Here is a 25,913-nt window from a genome sequence, read left to right on the forward strand (position 1 = left end):
ATTCTATCCTGTGCTCAATGAGTAGACAGAAGTGCATGCATTTGCCCACAGATAGTCACCAATATGTTTGCAGATAGGAATTAATCTTTTAGGTCAAATTTCATATGCCTTACTCAAAGGAAATTTTGTTTGAAAGACTTGGATGTTTTAGATGTAACATAATTTGGGTGCATTTAGCTAGCTACCATGGAGAGTCATTGAGGCGAAATCACTTTGTCTCTCAATAAAAACATTAATCTTGCTAACCCATCTTCATCCATAACAGTAGGTAGTGTGTATTGACAATAATTCCCCAGTGTTTTAAATCTAGTTGTGATGTTTTAGTCAGAAGTGGCATAATTTGTAGTGTTTACTATCTATGCATGATTACATAAATAAGTTTGTGGCAGTTTAGTAAAAGTAGTTACGTGATATTTTGCTAATTTTGTTAAAATTAGAAGAAACTTACAGGTATGATTCAAATCTCACATTTTACTCATGAAGAAACAGACTCAGAAAGGGAAAGAATACTTGTTCTGGTTATCTACTGCTGCATAACAAATTTCCGCCAAATTTAACAGCTAAATGAGAAATTATTTTATTTTTTCTCACAATTTTATGAGTTGGAAATTCAAGTAAGGCTTAGTGAGATAATTCTTTTATCCTACGTGGTATTCAACTGGTGACTAGGCTGGTCCAGAGAGTCCAAGAGAGCTTCCTAATATGTCTGACCCTCAATACTGATAGTTGGAGGACTGTGCTAAGTTGAAATGTCAACTGAAGTACTTACATCTCCAGCATGGTGGTTCATGGCTCCCAGAAAGTGTTGCAAGAGGACCAGGTGAAAGCTTCAAAGCAATTTATGATCTAGTCTCAAAAACCCCGCATGTCAATTCTACTGCATTCTATCAGTCAAACAAGTCAACAAGGCCAGCTCAGATGAAAAGGAAGGAATACTAGGCTCCATCCTTCAAGGAGAGAAGTGCCATAGATTGTGACCATCTTTGGCCTATTTCTGTCCACCTGTTAGCCAAAAACCATTTCTATTTCCCCAAATGCAAATACATTTACGACCTCCCAACGCCCTCAAAATTCTCATCCCATCCTAGCATCAGGCTCAAGTTGAAGTTTAGGATCTTGTTATATAAATAAGTCCAAAAGCTAATAAGACTCCTCAGGGATGGTCTTTTGAGTGGATTCCTCTTGATGTGAAGATATGTTAAATAAGGAGACAAGGTATCTGCTCCCTTCACAGACAACAGACAATGGTGATACAAGGATCGGATAAACATAATAGACACTCATCCAAACAGGTGAAAATAGGAGACACATAGCAGTCAATGGTCTGGACCAATTCAGAGATCCAGCTAATTATAAAACAGAGCTGGGCACATGCCACCACTTCATTGCTTAGGCCTAGTCTTCCTCCCTGGGAATGGTTCTCCATGGTGCCTGTCTCTGTTCTTTGTGCTCTTGGTTTTACTCTCTTAGTGATCTTTTCTTTCATATAACAAATAGCCTGTGTTTGCGCTGAGTAGTTTTCTGTCTGTTTCTTTTGTGGGTACAAAGGTCTCTTTTCATTTTGTGCTATCTCTATCCAGCCACTGCTTCTGTAGTATAATGCTCTTTAAAATTTTCTGCGTTTGTACAATTCTTTTTGGGGTTAATTCCATTAGCTAAAATTCACCCTCATAGTTATCTTTCAGATAAGCTTCTCTCTGGCTTGTTGTGACATGTGGTGCTGTGCTGTGGGACGAAGCCATTTTGTCTAGATGAAAGATTTTCCTTCCCTACCAAAGAGTGTACATTAGGCTTATATCCCTAAAAGTCTTAGAAATCCTACGAGGTGCACCTTTTTGAGTCTCAAAAAAGGTCTTACAGCAACATCCTGAGACCGTGTCTGACTGAGATTATTTCACCACCTAGAGCAGCTGGGAATAGAAAACATTTTTGTTTGGGAACAAGCAAATCCTGGCTTCTTCCTATCTTCCCTAAATTATCTTGAAAACTGTGCATTTCCTTGTTTAATCCCATTTCTCATTATCAGTATATTTGGTCCCATAGAGGGAAAAGAAACCAGTTGCTACTTTTGATATTCTGTCTGGAAATCTCTTTAGCCATATCTCAATGTTCATTAGATACCTTTTCTATTTTCTATATTACTGCAGGCAACAGTTTCACTCAACTTTCTACTACTACATCCTTCTCTAGCCTCCAAAAACATTTTTCCCTTTGTCCTTTGACACTTTTTCAATGGTTTCCTCCAGGATCTTTCACCTTTCACTCACTTCTTGGCTCTAACGCTAATGCTACATGTTTTACAGTACCTCACTTCTGGTACGAAATTCAGTTTTGGTTACGTATTATTATGTAACAAATTAATCCAAAACTTAGTACCTTACAATGGCAGATATTTTATTAAATCTCACAATGTTGTGCTTCAAAAATCTGAGAGAGCTCAGCTGGGTGATTGTTCTGTTCCACGTGGCATCAACTAGGTAACAGTGTTTAGCTGACAGAAGGGCTGGTCTGAATGGTCAAAGAGAAGCTTATCCCAACTGGTTCGTGAAATAGTTGGGATTAGAAACAGATCTTCCCATGTCTACCACAGAGGTCTTTTATTCTATCTCAGTGGGTCAAAACTGTCTCTTAATTGTTTGTTACAGGAAGATTTCTTATGCTTTTATTCAAACCTTTAGGAGGGAGGGAGGGAGAGTGGAGTTTTCCTTCATGGACAGGCAATCATCCTTGAGTCTACATGTGTAGATTCATTCATGGGTTGTTCTGGATTACCATGCTTCTCTGATGCTCCCTGCATCCTAACAACATACTTAGGGATGATATGTAAATAGGGTACTTTTTTCTTCTTGCTTTGTTCTCATTGTCTGAGCAACAAGGCATTCGGTTATAACTTATCTTTAATTCACTAAGCTCTGCTCAGCCTAACCTGTCCTCCTATGACCAACCAACCTTCCTGCAACCGTGTTTCCCTAAGTCTTATAACTGGAGCTGCCTGGTACAGAACTATAATCCTTGCCCCTAGAAACTGGGCTTCTAATCAGGGAGATGGCAAAGCTTCAACGTCAGTGGAGCTTAATAGTAAGCACTATTTTGACCTTGTACTGAGATGTATAGAACTCCTAAGCCTGTTCTTATCCAACTGACCAACTCTATAGCCTTTCTCTCAGCATCTGTATTGGGTTTCACTTTTGCTTCATTTTGACTCTATTTTTAGGTAATTGGGGTCCATCTTGCTGTCATTCCATCAGGTAGAATATGGGGATTATTTAAAAACAGTGATGAAAGCACATCAAAAATCTTTCAGTGGGAGTGATGAATGTAAATTCTGGAGGGGAAATCAATTTGCTTTTTTTTTGGTAGAATAACACAATGAATAGTGGAAAAATTAATCAGAAGAATAAAAAAAGACACAGGATTATCTGCAGCAAAATGGACATAAAAAACAAACCACAAAGCAAATAACGTGCACTATTATTGACCAAAATGAAGAGAGGCTGAAATTTGGAAAACAAATATTTTTCAACACAGACACATATGGAGCCAGAAGGCATTTTAATGTTTTGTGTTTTTTATATTATCTATGCCAAGAGAATTTATGATCAGAACATTCCTTCATGATTTTTGGAATTAATAATACAAGAAAGGAGCTTGGCATATTAAATGAAGATTCTGTTTTCCACAATGATTCAGCAATAGACACCCCAGAATATTTCACCTAGCAGTGGGAAAATGGAGGCTCAGAAGCCTCCACATTTAGGCTTCTATATTTTTATAAAGAACTGACATATAACAGCCTGTGGACCCAGATTAACCCATTAGGATGACCCATTTAAGAGCTTAAAAGGTCAAGTTACCCAAACTTTGGTGCATAATAAGTTATTTATAAGAATTTAACAGAGTAACTTTTTTTGGTCTCAGGAAAAGTGACTTTCTGAGGATATATATATATATATGGCCCGGCTAGGTCATGTTTTGGGGGAAACACAAAATATGACCTAGCCGGGCCATCAGCTCTAATACATCTTTTGGAGCAAAAAATAAGTGAAATATAGTAAAATGAAACTGGGTCTTATATAAGGCAAGACCGGGTCTTATATTAATTTTTGCTCCAAAAGATGCATTAGAGCTGATGGTCTGGCTAGGTCTTATTTTCGGGGAAACATAGCATAAACATATGTATATATATATACATATATAAAATCACCTTGAAGGAGAAGACTGGAGACATGCCCGATCAATAATTCAAAAAGCATTTCCTTTTTGTCTTTTGACTCAAATGTACAGAAAATATCTTCACCTGTCCAGATTATTATATTATACTATCTCATTTAAGAATTTGATACTCTTACATAAGGTCATAGAGTAAAGTGTTTGAAAGCCCCTCGTTACACTGGTGGCAACATGGGATTCAGAGAGGTCAGGAGACCTGTTCAAAGTCACAGAACCAGCCAGTGTTAGAGCTGAGGCTGAAGTCATTCTCCTCATCCCTAACTTTGAATTTTCAAATCTGGACCCCTTTTCACAAAGGCAGACAATTTCTATAGTCACTGTTTTATAATCTGATGTGTCTCTTGACTTTTTTCTTTTGATTCATATGGGTTTAGATTTCATTAGTTCTCATTTATGCATTTGTTCATTTAATCATCAAATATTTGAGTGGCTACTATGTGCTGGGTATGTTCTGTGCTCTGAGTGATACAGCATGTATGGACTTTATATTCCACTGGGGAAAAGTAATCAATCAATGAATCAATCATCAAAGGAGCAAATTGTTCCAGAAGTAACTATTTTACATGGAAAGGACAACTTCTATAAGATAAGATGACTTTGGAACAGAAATACGAAGGGAAGCAAGGAGTCGGGCAGGACAGCCGGCGTCATGGATGTGCCGTACAGTCCAACAGGGTGCCACACTTGGTTTAATGCGCTGTTGTTGCCGTCTTGAGATTCTTAATAAATTTTTTAACAGAAAACATTTTCATCTTATACTGGGTCCAACAAATGATGTCGCTGGTCCTGGACCAGCAATGAGCTAAGTGATACTGGAGGAAGAACATCACAGACAGACGCACCTTTGAGGACACAGGGCTGCAATGAAAAAGAATAGAAGTCCAGTCAACAGCGGTGGGGCAGGCAACAGGGGAGAGTGACAAGAGGTGACAGTAGAGAATGGGAAGGGGCCATGGTTGGCCCTTGTAAGAACTTGGCTGTTATTCTGGATGAGATGGCAAAGCCATTGACCAGAACATTGACGTGATTTGACCTTCATTTTAAAATAATTATCCTGGATTCGAGCTATTTGGTTATCACAAGAGCTCAGTGTAAAATTTACCTATTTCCCAAAATAGACTAATAGAAATTTTACCAACATTAGCTACATATCTTATAAAGAAGACTTTTAATTTTTTTTAAAATTCAAAACGTTAAACAAATATATTAAAGTGTTCATGGAAGTGATGAATTATCAAGTCTCTATGGTTATACAGACTAACCCTTTTTAAAAATTTATTCCTTTCCTACATAGTTTCTGTTTTTAGAAACTTACAGTTATAATTCCTAACCACAGATATACTTGCCCACAGAAATATCCTTTTCTTTATCTAGTTATACTAGAATAGGGACCATACATATCCTGGAGAATGTTTAATCTTCAGCTATACTTTAGTTTCCTCCCTTAAGAGGGAGAAGAAAAAAATCATGCTCCATTGGTGAATAACTCCACTATTTCATGAAAGAAGATGTTTCTGCCAAGTGTCCAAAGGAAGGACTCTTATTCAATTCTCTTGCTGGTTAGAGCATTTTCTTTAGAAAAATTAAAAATTATAAGTTCATGAAACTAAATCTAAAGATTGTCCAGTGTTTAATATAGTACATGGAATTAAAAAAAAAGAAACTTGATATAAGAGCATGAAAAGAAAATTTGAAGTTTTCATAGGATATTCTAGAGTAAAAGAGAAAAGCACTGAATATGCAAAATACATTAGAGCTTTATATTTATAGTGATAGAGGTACCTTTGTAATATAGGGTCCAAGTGTGTCTGTCAAAATTGATGGGAGGTTCTTAGAAGAGAAAATATATCCTAATTGTGTCCTGGGCATGTATAATCCTTCTACCATGTTTCCCCGAAAATAAGACCTAGCCTGACCATCAGCTCTAATACGTCTTTTGGAACAAAAAATAATATAAGATCCAGTATTATATTCTATCATATTACATTACATTGCATTACATTATATTATATTAAGACCTGGCATTACATTATATTATATTGTATTATATTATACCCAGTATTATTATATTATACTATATTGACCCAGTCTTATAGTAAAATAAGACTGAGTCTTATATTAATTTTTGCTCAAAAGATGCATTAGAGCTGATGGTCTGGCTAGGTCTTATTTTGGGGGAAACACGGTAGTAATTTGAAAGTGCTTTTGTGTCTTCTACCTCACTTTATCCTCACCATTCTTGAAATGGGTAAGGTGGGTTTTATTTCTATGGGTAGATAAAGAAATAGAAAACCAAATAATTTAAAAAAATAAGCTCAAGGTTGATAGCAAACCAATGGCAATACAGGAATCTAGATGTCCTGATTCTCAGTTCAATGTTCATGCCGTGTCTTCATACGTGTTCCCTTCATGCTAAAGAGATAGAATGGAACTGTGTGTGCTTAGTGAAACAGACCAACACATACCTGTTGTATAATGGTCACTGAAGGTGGTACAGGAGTAAAAGAGAATCACACATACACACACACACATGCACACACACACACACACACTCTTAACAAAGAATATAATTGTACTTCCTCACAATTAAAAATGTCTACTTCACAAAATTACTATTAAGAAAATAAAAGACAAGCTATGGACTAGAAGAAAATATTGGCAAAATAAAAAGAAGTTATTCCCAGAATATATAAATTACTCTGCAAATTCAATGATAAGAAAATGTCCTACCCAATTAAATGGAAAAATATTTGAACAGATACCTCACCCAAAAATATGACTGGCGGATAAGCCTACGAAATGCTGCTCATATTCATTAGTCATCAGAAAATGCAAATTAAAATCACAATGAGATATTGCTACACACCTAAAGCAAAGGTTAACATAAAAATATCAGACAATGCCAGGAGCTGATGAGAACATGCAGAGACTGCAATTCTCATATATTGGTGGTGGGAATGCAAAATATACAGACAGTCATTTGGCAATTTCCTATAAGTGACTGTACAACCCAGAAATGCCACTCCTAGATATTTACTCAGGAAAACTGAAAAATTATGATAACACAAAAACCTGGACCTGAATGCTTATAGCCACTTTATATAACAATTTCTTTAAACTTAAGCAGTTCACAGGGATAAACATACTATGGCACGTCCATGTAAAGGAAGACTTACACAATAAAAGGGAATGAAGTACTGATACATGCATCATCCTGGATGACTCTTAGATGCATTCTAGTAAAAGAAAGAAGCCAGACCTAAAAGGCTGTGTGCTGTTTCGCTCCATTTACATGATATTCTGGAAAAGGCAAAATACATCAGTAGTTGCCAGAGGCTAAAAATAGATGGAGAGGTTGCCAAGGGGTATAATGCCATTTTTGAAGGAGATGGAATGGTTCTACATCTCGATTCTGGTAGCTGTTACAGTTTTGTAACCTGATGTGTCAAACTCGTAGAAATACACATCAAAAAGGTCAATGTTATACGTAAATCATGCCACATAAAAAAGGAATGTAAATACAGCAAGTCTAATTGAAACTGAAAGACATGATATGTAGTTGACATCAAAAGAAAAATATGCCAAATCATAAGAAACATAAACTGTCCAGAGTTTCTCATATTTAATAGTAAATTTAAATGGTCAGTTGAAATTTTCAACTTCTGTCTTTGAAAATGAAAATTCGAAGACATCTGATTTGATAGAATCCATGTTCAACTTTGAAAACTACGTATGTCATAAGAATGAAATTGAATCATGAGCCATCTAAATAACTATTTACTCTAGTTTTTAAATGAAATAATTAACTGAAAAAGCTTTTACTTGCTAATTTATTGAGCCATAAAGAAATAATGTGAATAATCAAGCCTCTGGGATGTAAACCCCCAAATCCATACCCAGCAAAGGTAGATAAAGGATGAAACACATTACCTTTGAGGTCATTCTTTTCATTGGTCTATAGGTGTTGATGCACTGTGAGCTCTTAGGAACCATGTTTAGTGCTTAGTATTGTATGTGATTATTGCTTATTTGCCTTAAGTATTTGATACGTATTTGACTTGGTGCTAACATGGTAGGTTTACCTTCAGAACCCTATTGGTGTTTTTCATATTTCAGTTCTAGTAGCTTTCGTGATCTAGTTGTCCCGATGGAAAAAAGTCTAAGCATTTTGCAGAATCTACTTTCCTGTTGCATCTTGGGTGCAGTCTCTGCTCTCTTGTTGAAAATGCAAAGACCTCAAATTTAGTAAACACAGTCATGCTTTTCCACAAGGTAAAGAGGCACTGCTTTATATTTGGACAATCTAATTTTAAAAATAAAAATGGGAGAATCAACGAAGTGCAAATGAAAATAACCTTGAAATACTATTCTCACATCTACTAAAATGACAATGGTAAACAAACCAACAATAGTTCTCAGTCCTGCTGATTATATGATGAAAGTGGTACATTTTTGCTAAAATGGCTTTATAAATATCTAAGCTTATTTGTGGTCGCAAAATGGAAATACACTGTGAGATCTTAAAAATGTACATTTTGATTAAATGATTCTCCATTTAGGAATTTATCCAAAGGAAGTACTTTGAAGGGAAAAAATGATGCCTGACCCATATATCATCTCAGAATGAGCTAAAATAGCATTAAAATAGAAAGCTAATTAAATGTACACCATTTGGGGAATTGGATAAAAAAGAAAAGAAATTTAGTGGAATACCGACTGTGGGGACGTCTCACGTGGCGAGAGAGTTAGTTTTAGCTACCTGTGGTCAGCACTGATGTTTAATCATCCCTGCCTCATCCCTTTACTGCCATTACAATGGTGCGAAGCACCTTTAATAAACTATACATTTTGATTATTTTCTTTGTTATCTGTCTCCTTTAACGAGAACAAAAGCTACCCCATGAATACAGAGATTCTTGCCTGTTTTCTTCACTGCTGTATTTTTTTTAAAATTTATTAGGATGACATTTGTTAGTAAAATTACATGGATTTCAGGTGTACAATTCTGTATTATATCATCTATAAATCCCATTGTGTGTACACCACCCAGAATCAGTTCTCCTTCCATCACCACTGCTGTATTTTTTTCTTTTTCTGTGCCTTGAACAGTTCCTGGCACATAGTAGACACTAACTAAATAGTCATTAAAAATTAAAAATAAAATGAATGAATGAAAAGATGCCTAGTAAGGACATTTTAGTGGCCTGATTTTGATTCTGTTTCTGTTTTTGCTTTTTATTCACCCATTTGCTTGTTTGTTCATTGGGTACATATTGACTAAGGCCTACTCTGAGTCAGACATTATAATAGGTTCTGGTGAACAGACATTAAGCAGACATGTGTGATCCTGTACTACGGTGAAGCTCCCAGTCTGATGGGAAAGACAGCCACTGGAACAGTTATCTCCAGGGAAATGGAAGGGGAGTAGAGGATACTATTGGGATGTATACCATGGGGAGTTCACCTGCTCAGGGATTAGAGATCCTTAGAAATCAGAGCCTTGAGTGATGAGGAGGAGCTCACTAGGGAAGAATGCCTGAGTCCTGGTGGACACACATATGCATAAAGGAGCAGAGCCACAAACCTGGCCACTTTGAGGACAGTGGAAAACCAAAGTCACTGCGGTTGAGGGTGTGACCATTGCAGGGGAGCACAATGCATGGTGAGAATCTGGAGGCAGACAGACTGGAACATGGAGGCCCTCGAAACTCCCTGTCAGGACTTGGGTCTCCATCTCAAAGATGATGGGAACCTGACAAAATATCATCTGGCCATATTTGAAGTTTGCAGAAATAGCTGTAATTGCCATTGAGCCTGGTCAGGAAGCTTGTCAGACTGGAGGCCGCTGGCCCCGGGAGGGTGACACATGCATGGGATGAAGGCTAGAGTAGGGGTTCAATACCTGTGCTGCTCCCTGACCTCCTACAACAGAACAAAGGAGATCTCTGTTCTGTCTGCCTTCCTGAGTGGTTATGAGAGGTGCTGTGGTTCCAAGGCTGTGAAGTGCTGCCAGTGTGAGATGCATTCTGTAGTTTTCTTCTGACCTGGAGAGGACAGCATCAAAATGGAAAGAAGGCCCACATTTTCTCAGTTCTCACATGCCAGCGGAGAAATGGGCTTATTCTCACCACTAGACCATGTGAAAACAATGCAAAGATATTTGTTCAAGTCATAGTTTTAATTTCTTTGATCAGGTATCACAGGCCTGGGGATGGCGAACACTAAGCAATCTATGTTTTCTCGCTTTCAGCATATAGATTAATTTGGGAGCAGAAACAGAGGGTTGCTATGGAATTGTGAAGAAGTGAATGCTTGCCAAGTTCTCACTGTCCCCCACACAGGCCTGGGCCCTGGCAGCAGGCCCCAGGGAGGCGGGCTCCCTGTGGAGGGCACACACACCGGGGGTGATGCAGGCTGCTGCGTCCCCGTGCTCCACTTCTAATCAGTTCCTAGCCTGCTGCGGCTTGGGGCCCAGCCTTTCAATTATTCAAGAATGGGAAAGTGTTTGTTGCCTGATGCAGGCTTTGCTTTTATTCAACAGAACAAAACCTTGGTAGGTGCGATTGAACAGCCAGGGCAGCCAAGGTCTCGAGATGCACGCAGACTGCCGACAGAAGCGCAGTTGCTCCGGGAAGGGGTCCGGTTCAAACAGCATATAAAGTGGATGGAGGAAGGGGGAAACGACCGACAGAGATGAATAGGGAACATCCTGATTCCACCTTCTATTTGTCCAGCTAGAGCTCCTGAACTAGCAGGAACCTCAGGCGGTGATGGAGGAAAGAGGTGGCTTTGCAGGACAGTGGCCCCAGTCCGGGTGGTGAAAGCTCCCGGCCTCCCGGCTTCCCGGCAAGTATCATTCGGCCACGTACTCGCCTTGTGTCTTTGAGAAATCATCTCTCTTCTTTGGGCCATCGTCTCCTCATCTGTGAAATGGGGAAGATAGATTAGATGATCTCTAAGGTTCCCTCGCACCTCTGTCTCCTAATTTCAGGGTGATTTTCAGGTCTTGGTGCCAGCTGTCACCAGATTCTCTGCTTAGGATGGAGTTGGTGCTGTTATATCTTCTCTGTTCATTCTCACCCATTGAATCCTTTATTCTTCCTTTGAACACACACAGTGAGCCCTTGCTGTGTACCAGGGGGAACCCCTTCAGGGGATCTCAGACTGTGTGCTGCAGCCCGATCATGAAAGGTGAAGTGAGCATCACCTCACTAGACTCTGAAGACTGGATTCAGTCTAGAATGCATGCCGCCCACTCATTGATGCATCTATTCAGTCGACAAATATTTACTGAGCATAAACGATAAGCCAGATGGCATATCAGGGAAAACCAAAGATGAATCGAATTCATCACATTTGAGATTGCCTTCAAATTCACATGGTCTTGTTGATGAGACCGATATGTAGTAGGAAAATTAGAATGCAGAGAGATGGATGCAAAACAGTTCTTTATACAGGGAATTGTGAGAGCACAAAGGAGCAGTATCCATGAACACCAATGAGAGAGCCCCAAAGCACCTCTCACAGGGGCGGGGTCTCAGCTGATAGTTACCGTTCCATAGTTGTGTTACATCACTCTGATTATGAAAGTTATATGCATACACATACCGGGGGTGCCCCAAAAACGTATACACATTTTAAGAGAGGTCGGAGGGATAGTGGATGGGGGGAGGGGGGTTCACAGTATGAGGGATATAAATGATGAACGTCTAAGTATTACCTTGTTTTGTACACCTGAAACTAATAAATAAATTAATTAATAAAAAAAAAAAAAAAAAAAGAGATATTGACGCTTTGGTCAGCATTGCTCAAGCAGTAGCTCACTATAATCAGAAGTGTCTGGATGCTGATGGTAACCACTTTGAGCACCTCTTGTAATTGCAGAAGTCAAACATGACTTTTATTCATCTTTTGTTATCGGTATATATTAATACAATTTTTTCCTTTCTTAAAATGTGTATACATTGTTTTGTCATTGTCTGTATATATACATATGATACATACATGACTATGATAAATTTTGCATGAACCAAAATTTAAAACATTCAAAAAGGAAGAAAAGAAAGATTAACAGTTATCCCAAGATTCAAAGATAATAACTAAGAAACAATTTTAAAAAATATATATAATTTTGGTATATATCTTTAAGATATTTTTGATATCTTTTCTTTCCTCTTTCTTTTCATTTTCGTTTTTGTTTTCTTTTTGTTTTGACAAAAGATCACACCAGAAGAAAAGCTTTGTAAGTTGCCTTTTCATTTGATAATATATCATTGCCTTTTTTGTATCAATAAATAGAATTCTACTTCATTATTTTTAAAAACTGTATATCGCATTCTATTTTATAGGTGCCCTGTTATTCTTTTAACTAATGCCCTCTTGATAGATTTGGGTTATTCTGATTTTTCATTATTATAAATAACATTGTGATAAATATACTCCTCCTTAAGATACATTCTTAGAAGTAGGATATCTAGGCCAAGGGGTATTTTAAATATTGACACACATCGCCAGATTGTGCTTTAGTTTAAAAGCAGTTTGTGTGTGTGTGTGCACTCACACATGCACATGTGTTTGCTTTAGCTAATATTGATCGAGCACTGCCTATATTCCAGATATTAGGCTAAGCATTTTACATACATTATCTGATTCAATGATTGTCACACTTCAGCCCACACTGAAGTCCATACACTCATTACCGCAGATACTTCAAGAAAATTAATTCAGAAACGTGTTTTGTCAACCCAAGAAATTTAGTGGTATTTGGAGAAAGAAGGGTAAACATATAAAATGTGAAAGGAATGACAAAATCTTTATTTTAACCTTGCTAAGATGTTAGTCTTTCTATGCCATTGGCCAGAGTCCATTTCTGTGAATTTAAATCCAACTGGAGAAGTTGCCCAACAAGAGTCTGTGCTTGGTTCCATGATGAACATCCAACATGGCAGTAGTCCACTATGTTTTTAGTTCTCTCTACCAGCTGATGTTGAAGGTTTTCCTAGAGATAGGGAGACCCTAGGTCTTGATTTCTGGAGGACAGTTCTGGTCTTGAAATAAGTATTAATATTGCACCCTTTCATTCTCAAAAGTATCCCACTTGGGACAATAATTTATGTTGAGTCACATACTGGGTAGGGATTGCTGATGAGACCAAAGCAAGTCTGAGCAGTGAGATCACCAACTGCTGCCCATTTCCTTACCCTTGAGGGCAGACATTTCTTCCCCTAACTTTCTAAAGAAGCTCCCTTAAAAATACCGGGATATCTTGTCACCTCACTTATCCAACTAATAGCTGAGAGTCAGAGTAAAAGCAAAGATATCTGTATAGTAACAATTAGTGGGGCATGTAATAAAATTCCTGCCCTGTCTATGGGAAAAACTCTTATACAAAGCTTGTCTTCTCTTCTTAAACTCACAGACCCCCAAAGCTTGAGTATCTTATTTCCTACAATACAGGTGATTAAAAGGATAGGTTAGAGAAGAGAAAGGAGGCTTAAGACAAACACTTTGGCATGGGCAAGAAGACAGTGAAAGTGGCTTATATGATAGGCAGAAGACAGAAAGCTTCCAAAGAAGTGCAAGAACTGCCATTGCAGGTACAAATAGCCCAGCCCACTGTAATGGACTGAGAGAATCAATGCAGAGGGCACTAATGGGAGTTCGTAATGATGACCTTGAATTATCAAGAAAGTGTTTTGTTGTTATTTGGCTGGCTGCATTTAAGAAGGTAGGGTATGTGAATCATTTTAGATGAGCTCTCTATCCAAATAGTTTGTGTTATTTAAATTAGCTGTATAAGAGGTAAGTCTTCAGCAAGCTGAGCACCTTGATTATATGAAATGCCTTAACCATCTGAGAGTCCTGGGCAGCTAAGAATTGAAGAAAAGGCATCTAAGTCATCTTTCCTGCCCTCAATGACTTCCAATTCTTGTTGATAAGTTTTCACCCTTCTTAGATGTCTTTGCATTTTAATAAAGGACCTTAAAAGACCAGACTGTCTTATCATCCCAAGGGAGCCAAGTTCCAGTAATATAATTCTAGGCACTGAGAATACAGGAGGAAAGTTTTACAGGACAAAGGATTTTTCCTGGTGATTCATGCAGAGAGTGTGGGCTTTTCTTTGTGTGAAGATAGTCCAGTAGGGTGGTCTTCTTAGCTGCCCATGTCCTTTGGAGTCATAAACCCCCAACTCTGAAAAACCCTCTGGACCTGAATCATGTCCATAAGACAAAAAGCAGAGTATTCAAACATGCTCATGGCTGAGCAGAAAGCTAAGGAGTCCTCAGAGAAACTGATAGGACTGTTCCATACCAATCAGAAACAAAATTATGGATCATTTAAGTGACAAGTGGTCCTAAGCTTTCAGAGTCAAGGCCATTGGGGTTCTGAGATTTCTGGCTGAATATCCACCAGGCCTCTGCTCATTACTTCCAACCATGCCAGTATTTAAATGTAATGAAAACTAATGCAAAAATTTAGAAGACTTGGAGCCTTTAATAGTTATCCCCAGAACACACAAGCCCTAAGGCAGAAGATGGAGGGCACTGGAAGCAGAGACGCATGAAGCCATCTCCCTGCTTTGTTGCTCTCCTCACTGGGGCTCCTGCAGAAAACAGCCTGGACATTGAGGAGCTCCCTGGCTGGTTAAAGGCTATAGAGGGGAGGAGATACCTGCTTTAGAGGGTCAATCCATATCTTTATCTAAACCCTCCAGGGAAAAGAGTAGCTCGGGGGTCTGGGACAGTCTTAAATCTACTGAACTGTGATGCATTCCTGCATATTATTCCCAAAAGTAACTCGGATCAACATTTCCCTGACGAAGGCTTAGCACCTCTCCCAGAATATCCCTGACTTTCTCTGGGATGTAGAACTTGGATCTCTGACATCCAGACACGAAAACAGCCTTTCAGACCCAAACAGCTCTCTGTTGACTTTAGTGGGTAGTTCTGTTTCTGGAGCCCTGTTTTCTCAATCTCTCCTGTTGGTGAAAAAAGGACAGCAAGGCCGCAAGTAGCTGATGCAGGCATGCAGGGACCCAGTGAAGCTCATCATCTAGCCTTGGACTGAGGCAGGGAGATTGGCTGCTTCCTGTACACGATCTCAGAGGTACATGGTCCTCTCCTTTATCCAAAACAATATCCATTTCGGTGGTTACTGTCTATGATTCCATTAGTAGAGGCTAATTCCCCTGTGGCCTGTGTGGGTTCACAGTATATGCCTCATCAATCATCTCACCTTTCATGTGCTGAAAGAGGATGTGTAGATGGAAGGGTCGAAGGGATGAGTGGACTCTGGGCCCCTAAGAAGTGGGAAAACACACTCGAGCATGAGAGGAATGCTGATGATAGCAAAGCCACATTTTACTTCTCGGTTCCTGGTGCTTATCTCACACACGTTCCGTTCCTTTGCTCTTTGTGTTAGGGGCTGAATTGCATCCCATCCCAAATTCACATGCTGATGTTCTAATGTGACTGTGCTCTGAGATGGTCTTTAGAGAGGGAATTAAGTTCATCGTATGGGTAGGCACTAATCCAATCTGACTGGTGTCCCTATAAGAAGAGGACATTTTGACAGAGAGGAAGAACTTGTACAGAGGGAAAGCAATGTGAAGACATAGGGCGAAGGGAGCCATCCACAAGCCAAGGAGAGAAGCCTCAGAAGAAGCCAACCCTCCATCATCTTGATCTTAAACTTCTAGCTTCCAGAGCTGTAAGAAAACAAACTTTTGTTGTTTAAGCCCCCCACCCCAGTCTATGGTACTTTGTTATGGCAGCCCTCGCAGACTAATATGCCATGCATCATATCACCTCTGCCCCAACGATTCTGCAACTCAGCCCTGTTGTCATCATGGTCTCCCTGGAACGAGGTTGCTGACTTTGGTTTAGCTTATATTACCTGACCACAAAGTACTATTTTAACAGAAAAAAAAAATCATATATGCTGTTCTCCTCCAGAAAAGCCCAACTTAAAATGTGTTTTCATCTGGTTCAGGGATTCAAAAGTCATTTGCTGTGAATAATAACAAAGAAGCTCAGAAAATTAAGGGAAAGAGCCTGATACCAAAAAGGTGGCTCCAGAAAGAGATTTGGATGTTTCCTAAAGAGGTGGTAACCTCTATCCCTAGGCCAGAGAAAACCCTGGGTGTAAACCTGGGATATGTAGGGGTTTACGGAGTCCCTAGGATGGGTCAAATTTGGTTAGGTCCATTGCCTAGCTCCGACGGGAAGCAGGGGGTAATTCCCCCAGGGAGAGCCCAGGCTGAGACTCCAAGCCCTGGGGGAAGGGCGTCACAGCTCACTGTGCACACACATGCACATGTGCTTGTGCACACACACACATATATGCACACACATGATCACAGAAGAATGGGACCTGCCTGAAGCCCGAATTAAAGGTGTTTCCAGGCGAGGGAGATTCTCTCATTTGGAGGAGGGTTTAAAACAAAGACTTGGAGATTGGAGTCAGGGAAAAACAAAACAAGCATCTTCCTTTTACTCCCCAAAGCCAAAGTGGTGCATTGAGTTTGTACAGCCAGGAATCGAAGGGGCCCTGTCAGCTGTCATATCTGCCTGTCCTTCTCATGGTATTAGCCAGGACAGCCCACCCCTCTCTGTAACTCATTCCCACATCATCTACACTTTCCAATAAACTCTTACTGTATTAGATTGCTTCCTGGAAAAGCCAAATATTAAAAATCACCGGTCAGTCAGTTCTTTATTTTGTTATTCACCAAACTGATTTTTTAAGCTCAGAACCAATAAAGCTGTGACGGTGAAGAACAGATATAGATTTCTCGTTCTCCCACATTCATATATAATAATAATAAAACTTTATTAAACAAGAGACATGTTGTTTCAGGAAATTTTTCTTTCCCTTCTCCAGTGCCCTGAGGTGAAAATATACAATCTTATTAACTTCATGGAAGAAATACAGCATTCCCTTGATGCAAATGCTGAGCATTCATCTTGGACCTGGGAAATGACAAAGGCCCTTGACATGAAGGTGTGTGGGCCACAGGTCTTTCCAGGGAAATCCAGGGGACTAGGTCTGATTAAGGGACTTCCAATGAATCTGTATAGAGTCCAAGAAGTCCTCTGGAAAGGAGACTCTGTAATGTCCCAGGCCAGGAAAGCAAAGAGAAAGGAAGTGATAGCAGGCTGGCACCGTAGGGCGTTGCAGACCTCAGGGAGACTGGAGAGAACACTTTGTCCACCCTCGCACTTATCAGATAGACTGCTGCGGCATCACAGTGTTTGTGTTCATGTAACCCTTATTTTACTTCATAGAGGCCCCAAAGCGCCAGAGAAGTGATGCTGGCAGTTCGGATATGCCAAAGAGAAGCTGTAAAGTGCTTCCTTTCAGTGAAAAGGTAAGTATGAATAGGAAACAAACAAAAACAAAAACATAATCTCTCTCTCTCTCTCTCTCTCTCTCTCTCTCTCTCTCTCTCTCTCTCTCTCTCTCTCTGTATCTCTCTCTCATATCTATCATGTGTCTATAGGGTTCGAAACTATCTGTGGCGTCAGGCATCCACTGTGTATCTTGGAACATATTCCCTGTGGATAAGTGGGCGGGGGGACTACTGCATTCAGAAATACATCACTTAAGAAGGTCATTAAAGTTAAAGGAAGCCATATGGGTGTAGTACTTATTGTATAGGACTGGTGTCCTTATAAGGAGAGGGAGAGACTCTAAATCTCTCTCTCTCTCTCTCTCTCTCTCTTTTTCTCTTTCTGTCTGACCTTACAGAGGAAAGGTCATATGAGGACACAGTGTGAAGGCACTGTAAACAACCAAGGAGAGAAGCCTACAAGAACCCAGCCCTGCTAGCACCTTGATGTTGGACTTCTAGCCTCCAGAACTGTGAGAAAATGAATTTCTGTCATTCAAGCCATTCAGGCTGTGATATTTTGTTACGGCAGCCTGAGCTGACTAACACAGGGGCAAATAGGCTCAGATAGGGCAAGTGCAGGAGGAAGGGCTGTGAGCAAGAAATTAGGGGCTCAGGTCCCTACTGCCAGTTCCACATGGGCAAGTAGCCTCTGTGAGTCTCAGTAGAGTGGAACAGCCCAGTACTGCTAGCCTGTGTTTGTCCTTTTCTGAGGTCCTAAAAACAGAACATGTCCTTCTTGTCATTAGCTTGGATCTTTCCAGGAAAATGGGGAAAGGACCAAGTGACTGCTGGTGACCATTTTAAGTCATAAGACTTTACTGTAACAGCACATGCAGAAGTTTATCATTGTAAATGTTTTATTGGGATTTTTAAACTGTCAGTTTAGAAATCTTTACCCCCCATATAAGAGGAACAATAGTGGGTTAATTATAAATGGGCATTTTTATATATTTCATGTTATATACTCCAGACACTGTTCAGTAAAACCAAATCAGGTGAGTGTCAAATACATGTGGCGTTCAGCGGAAGTTGTGTAGATATTTACACTGTATAGGAGACATTTCTAGTCAACATTACAGCCGCAAAGCATAGGGCACATTTTCTTGCCTTTCCTCCTGCCCACCATTAGAGGAGTTAATTTGAAGGGATCCTCCTGATATCCCTCTGGTTCCATTCAGGCAGTAACAACCTTCTAGCTCTGAACCCTGGGTCCCTCTTCCACCCTCAGCCTCTCTGTCTGTTTCATTTTTCTCTAGATCCCATTTAAGATCAAACACCAAATGTTGTCCAGGCAATTACCATGCACTCAGCTCTGTGCTTTGCTGAACTGTGAGATAGTGACTGAAAAGACCTCTGAGGTCACTTCCAACCTGAGAGACAGGGGAGGATGTAAGGATATGCCTCCTCAGAGATCTCAGGTATTGCTCCCTCCAGGAAGCTGCCCTGATTTTGCAGACAATACTAGTGTTCCCCAAGCCCCATTAATTTCCTTTCCTCCTTCATATAGAGATAGACTATGTTTTCCTACCTTCCCTTCATGGAAAAACAATTCATGTGACAATATGTGGGTGAGGGTGGTGTCTGTCACTTCCAAACTTGACTCCTAACTCCATCATTCTTTCTTTGTCTGACAGTGGGGGAGAGAGAAACCAGTGTAAAATGCTGAGATCCTGGGAGATGGTGGAATCTGCTGTATCTGAGAAGCCTGGATCCCTTAATGACTATGTGGAGCAGAGCCCCACTCCCCACATTAGGCTGAAAAAGTGATAAATAAATCTAAGCTATGCTAAGCCACAGAGTTGGAGGTTGTTTGTTATAGTAATTAGCCAGTCTAGTCTAATACACTGACTGATTTACAATTTGAAAATGATAGTCATTTGATCTCTAATTGAACACATACTCAGATAGGGAGCTTATGAACATGTGTAGACAATTTTCTAATCTGGTAGAGCTATGAATGCAAACCACAACCTGTCTGACCCCAGAGAGCATGATCCTGATCTGTTTCTTCTTTAATATTCTCTGGGCTACAGGGGTAACCAGCAGGTGCTGTGGGAGAGTATAAGAGAAAACCTAACTCTTAATATCCCTGAGCTGAAGATAATTTTTCAAACCATGCATGTGGGTATTTTCGTATGTAGTGAGAATTGTGTCTCTCCTTATGTCACCAGCATGTTCCCATCTCATCCCCCAGGTATATCCTCTCCAAAGAAACTAAAGGTCCTTTTGAGCTGGATCTAGGACCATCTTCTGGGGTGACCCTTGGGCTGAATGCAGCGAACTCAGACAGTAGGCTTTTGGAGATGGTCTCTGTGGCACTTCCAAAACCTGCTGGGATGTCTAGAGTTCAGCTGAGATCTAGAAATCTGATGTAGTGACAAACTAGGTCTGCAACCCACAGGCACATACATGGTAGCAGAAAGGCCCGCAGGGTGTGCGGTTGGGAGCCAGGACTCCTGAGAGGCACTTCTTCCACTTAACTGGGCGGATCATAGATAAAGAAATTCAGAGCATTCTCAGTTCTTCCCTTGCTCCCCTGCCCACCCAGCCTGGGTCTTGGCAGCACTTGCTTTGGTATAAATCACATTCCATCAGCGTAACTGCAAGGCTTCGGGGATCATTTTGGAATACTAGGTTGTTAAAGCTTCGGGTTTTGTTCCAAGCAGTGAGCCACCTCCTGGGGTTTGGGAATCTCTCTTTTAAATCCAGATAGTACTAATGAGCTAGTAAGGGCTTCTGACCCCCTTGACACATCATCTTCCCGGGGCTGCTCCGGGCACTGGAATCAGCCATGTCTGCATTGTACTGCAGCCAGACATGGGCCTGATATAGCCCTGGGCTTCCCATGCAGCTGGTTCCCTCTGGAGGCATTCAAATGGCAATTTCTTCTTCTTCTTCTTCTTCTTCTTCTTCTTCTTCTTCTTCTTCTTCTTCTTCTTCTTCTTCTTCTTCTTCTCCTCCTCCTCCTCCTCCTCCTCCTCCTCCTCCTCCTCCTCCTTCTTCTTCTCCTTCTTTTTCTCCTTCTCCTTCTCCTCCTCCTCCTCCTCCTCTTCTTCCTCCTCCTCCTCCTCAATTACTGAGTACACCTAAAAGTGCTATGCATATGCAGGTTCTGGGTAAATGCTTGTGTTTATTTTGATGGCAATTGCACTGGTGTCCTACATAACAGGCTTTGGCCAGGAGCTGTCCTCTAATTCTATCCCCAAGAAAAATTATGCTGGGATCCCGAGGAGATCGTCTTTAAAGGGGAAGGTTATAAGAAGACACACCCTGACAAGCAGCTACATGCCATTTAGCCTTCTGTCCAAGGCTGTCTCTCAGTGTCCCTAACTTACATTTACTCGGAAAAGCTTCATGTGACACAAACTATGTATCAGGGCTGTTCTGAGGGGTTTACACATGTTTACCAATTTACTGTTCTGCATTAATTTTTATGTTCACTTTAAAATAAGAAACCTAGGACAACAGACAGGTTAGGAAACTTTTCCAAAGTGACAGAGCTAGTAAGTGGTGGCACCAATCTACCAAGCTGCCGAGTCTATTCCAGGGATCCCTCACTCAATCAGGGTGCCATTCTCTCCTCCATGGTTATTCCTGCTTCCATAACTTGGCTCAGATTATTCATCCTGTCAAGGATGTCTGTTCTCCTTTTCACACTTCTGAATGCCAGTTCATCCTTCCAGACTAACTTCCAATGTAGTTTCCCTAAGAAGCTTTCCTGAACATTCTGCACCATGCTGCATTTGACTGGCTCTGGACTCCAATAGCATAGTGATTCAGAACATGGTATTTGGAGTTAAATTGTATAAGCATAGTTTCAAATGCAACTTTTTATGCCTCTTTATGACCTCGAGTACGTTTACTTAACTTCTATGAACTAAGTCTTCTTATTTGTAACCTGGAGATAAATACTGTACCCATCTCAAAGGGCTGTTGAGAGGATTAATTGAATTACCATCTCTAAAATACTTAGAACAGCATTTGACTTATGCTGTGTGCTATATATACATTTTATTATTATCATTATTGCTATTATTGTCATTGGCATTATTTCAAATCCTGCTCTCCTATTGCTGTTATGCCACAGTTCGGCTTTCATTGTCTGACCATTATCTTCTGCAAGATGCAAGTTTATCTACTCTTGAAGACAAAGATTGGTTGTGTTTATGTTTTTAAATCCCTTGGTACTTTGTATACTGCAGAGAGTAAGCATGCATTTAACAGCAGTAGTTAATTAATGAGTTGAAGGTACCCAAAATTATACCCCCAGCCACAAGGATTCAACAATCTCTCTCCCTCACAGAATTGTATATAAATATAAGTCACAGATCTTTATTGATTTTGGAATGGTGCATCTTAGGGGAAATTGAATCTGTCATAGTTTAAAGAAAATCCACTCCTAAATAAATTAACAGATGCATGCATTAACTGGGCCATCCAGTTAAAATAGGGCACAGATTTCATGGGGTATGAATATCAGTAGTCTGTGGAGAAGCGTCGGCCTCCAAGATTTTGTGGCTCCTGATGTCATCTTCTTAACCTTTGCTTTCTGGTCTTGTCTTAGGCAGCTGTTTATTTACGATAGATTCTGCAGATACACCACGCCAAGTAATTGAGAAACCAATTGAAACTGATATGTTATTATCACTTGAGGTACACAGCAAAGAACCGCTTGTAAAACTTTTGCTGTTATTTGCTGTTGAGATCCTTAGGTTTCTTGACTTCAGAATATTTTTAGGGAATTCTTTCGAAGTCAATAAAGCTCCATGACTTTCAAGGAGTCAGGAAGCTACTGAAAGGCTCTGGGTCTGCGGTGGACCTGCTCTCTGCAAGAAAGATGCATGCTGTTCCCACTAAAAGTGGGGACAAGAATTTAACTCCCTGTTGGCTGGCTCAACTTAAAAATCCTGCAGTCTTCCTCTGGGGAACGTCCTATCATTTGTTACTGTTTTGGGATGTCAGCATTTAGGAAGGAGGCAGGTGAGGAGTTATGGACAGCACCAGAAAGAACAGAACCACGTGTTATTAAAAAAGCTCTGTTTTTTCAGGGAACACTTCCTGGAGCTAGGGCATCCTCTCCCACCCTCAGGTTGTCAGCAGGGCTGCAAATTGCCGTGGTAAGGAAAGAGAAGCATCAAGAAACAGCTGTGATCCCAACAGTTTTACTCCATTACACTCCAGTACTCCCTTCTTAAAATATATCCTCGAAATATTTCAGGTAGGACCCTGTATAGCTTTGACATTTTTTTTAACTTCCTGTTCAGACAAAGATTGGGGTGAGTTGATATGTCACCTCATACTTCTCTGGCTGCTCTGAATGAAATATACATTAAATGGCATCCCACAGATTGCTCAGCTGTTTTTTGGTTTGTTTTTGGCTTTCTGGCTTGGGAGATATGGAGGAAAGGAGCTGACTGGATAGGTTCAGGAAAAGGGAAATGGTGAATGTTAACCTAGCCCAGTGGTGGTTTTGGTAGCAAACCAGTAACCACCCTGTGCTGTGGTTGTTGTGTATGTAACTTGTGAGTAGTTTCCCCAAGCCTTCTATAGGAACATTCTCCATAACTCTTTTAAGGCATGTTTTGTATTGTAAACTGTTGTTAAGAACATCCATTTCCTTGTTACACCTCAGCTCCTTCTTCATATCGTTACACTTTCCTTCACAGATTTCATTTCATTCACTATTTCATGCACAGTGTAACTTACCATCACAAATCCCCTCTCAATTTGTGTCCCTCATCTCCACGTCAACAACCAGAACTCTGGTCCACTTCTTATCATTTCACATTCAGGCGATGGTGATTCAACTGGACACTCTGCCTCTCTGCTCCGTGCACGCCAATTGATCCTGTGTTCCATGACAGATTAATCTTCTTAAGTCACTGCCTTCCTCAAGAAAATGTAAAGGGCCCCCCATTGTCTACTACAAGTTAAGCTTAGCCTGACTTTTAAGACCCTCCAGAATCTTTCTTTGCTGGGAGTCCCTAATATGTACTTTATAATTCTCATCATTCCTCAATTTATACCGCACTTGTGGCTCTTTTCATTGTCACATAACATTCTTCCTGGAATGCCCAACACCCTCTTTCTTGCCTCATCTGTCAAGATATTTAATTCATTTGACAACTTCCTCCTCCTCCAACTTCTGTTCTTTTCAAGAAGCCAGCTTGTTTTAACCGCTTCACATCTATACCCACTGCCTTGTTTTCAGAAATATGAGTTCCTTCCGCCTACATTATCAGGCCATTAGCTTAATGCCTCCTGAAGTATAACATCAGTTCTGTCACCCCCACCCAAGTTCTCTCTCTTTCATATCAGTACTTATTCACTGAGGGCCAGGATTATAATAAATGCTCCATAAATATTTTTAAAATAAATGAGCTAAAGTTCACCTTTGGGAACTAGATGGTTGGGGTAAAATCCTATGTAAAAGAAAAATAAACATGTGTTTTATTGTCAGTATTATTGTGGGTGACACATCTTAGGGTACCAACTCCTTGTAGAATCTTCCTTTACCTGTGGTGTCTCTGAGTGGAAGGAAGGCCCTCCCCTGTGTGTCAGGAGGATAAATTGCCTGGCTCTCCCTCACCTTTTTTGCATAAGATTTCCTCCACTTGGGATTCCCTTCCTTTCTTTTTCCCTTGACATACTCTTTCCAAGCTTTCAATATTAATTTCAAATATTATCATCCTAGTGAGTCTTTACCAGATCTACCCTCTCCATTGTCACTCTATGTTGTTTAAAACAAACAAACAAAAAACATAAATGTAAAGGTTAACATAATTGCCTAGTACATATATAACCCGATTGTTTGGGGCATATAAATCTCACCTCATCTGTGGACCTGTGTCCTGCCTTGAGAGGTAGAGGCTCTGAGCATCTCCCTAGCTCTTCCTCCACAGAATGTGCTGGCATCCTGACTTTCTCTGCTTCGCCTGGGAGAACTTTATTACCAAGGTAAAAATGTGAGCTTATTCTTCAGTCACCCAGGATAATGTATGGACTTAAGACATTGCAGCTACTGTTTTGTTTTCTACACCTGACACACATATGTATAGCCTTTGCTCCTCTAAACTAATCCTTTTTATTGCCCTACCTCCACCACCACCACCAGATACAAAATACTGAAAGTTCTTTGGGCAATATCAAAATTGCTTAGAATATAGATTGCTTATCAACTTGAGTGTTTGGGTTCTCTACTGTAGGCAGCTCACTTTGAACTCTGTCCCCTCCCTTAATGACAGAACAGGAGCCCCAATCTCACCAGACAGCAAAGACAAACTATAAATACACCCTTTTTAAAAGAATAAATAAATGAGTGAGTGAATGAATGAATGCCTACATGAATATAAGACATACAAGGCCCCTGTGACAACCCAAGCTGTCTATGTACAGTAATCCCAAATCCAAACCATCAGCCTTTCCTTAGAAAGACAAAGTATATGTAAATAGAGCCACCACATTTAGAATGTGAGGCCTCAGATTGTTCCTCTGGTGCTTACCAAGGCCACTTCACATTTCCCCTTGAAATTCCCAAACTTGACAGCTTTCTTAACACAATAATGGTGAGGAATAAAAGCTTCAAAAACTATGCTATTTGAAAACATAAACTATAATATTTACTGTTCAGAGGAAGAATCTGAATTTAACTGCTACTTGGCAGCTATCAAAATGGAACCCTAGGACACAACAGTGATTTAACATGTAAATAGACATTGAGGTATGCAAATAAGGGACCAGCCACCCCACCCAAGCCCAGTTCTGTGGAACCTTAGCCCTTGTTGGGACTGGACTGAGACTGAGACACTCACCAGGTCACTCACTGCCCGGGCTACATCTCAGACTAAGTGAGTTGCAGGGTTTAACTCCAACTCCACTTCCAAGGATATAAAGGAAGCACTTGCAAATGAATGACTTAAGATACATTATATGAAGGAAGTGTGCACTAATAGAAGTCTCGGTTAATCACCACAGCAGATATCTTTAAAAAGTAATAGGTGACTTCCAGGAAGGAAAGGTTGTACATGAGCTGCCTGCCTTGTGCTTTGCTCTCACTGTGTGTCCCCATTGTGAGTAATAACTGCATTGAGGTCTTGAGATGTGCATGCATGTCCATATAAACACACTCGCACTCTAGAGCTCTGTGCCTTAAAAATATATCCTAGTCAACAAACCCTTGCACATTCCTGTTTCATTTTGTAAGATGGAGATGGCCAGGGAAGTTTCCTTGGTGTACCACAGTAGGCCGATTACCCTGTAGTCCTTACAGGCCTATTAGCCCCTCCTTACC

The sequence above is a fragment of the Rhinolophus hipposideros genome (assembly GCF_964194185.1).
Source record: "Rhinolophus hipposideros genome assembly, chromosome: 12".
NCBI classification, from domain to species: Eukaryota; Metazoa; Chordata; class Mammalia; order Chiroptera; family Rhinolophidae; genus Rhinolophus; species Rhinolophus hipposideros.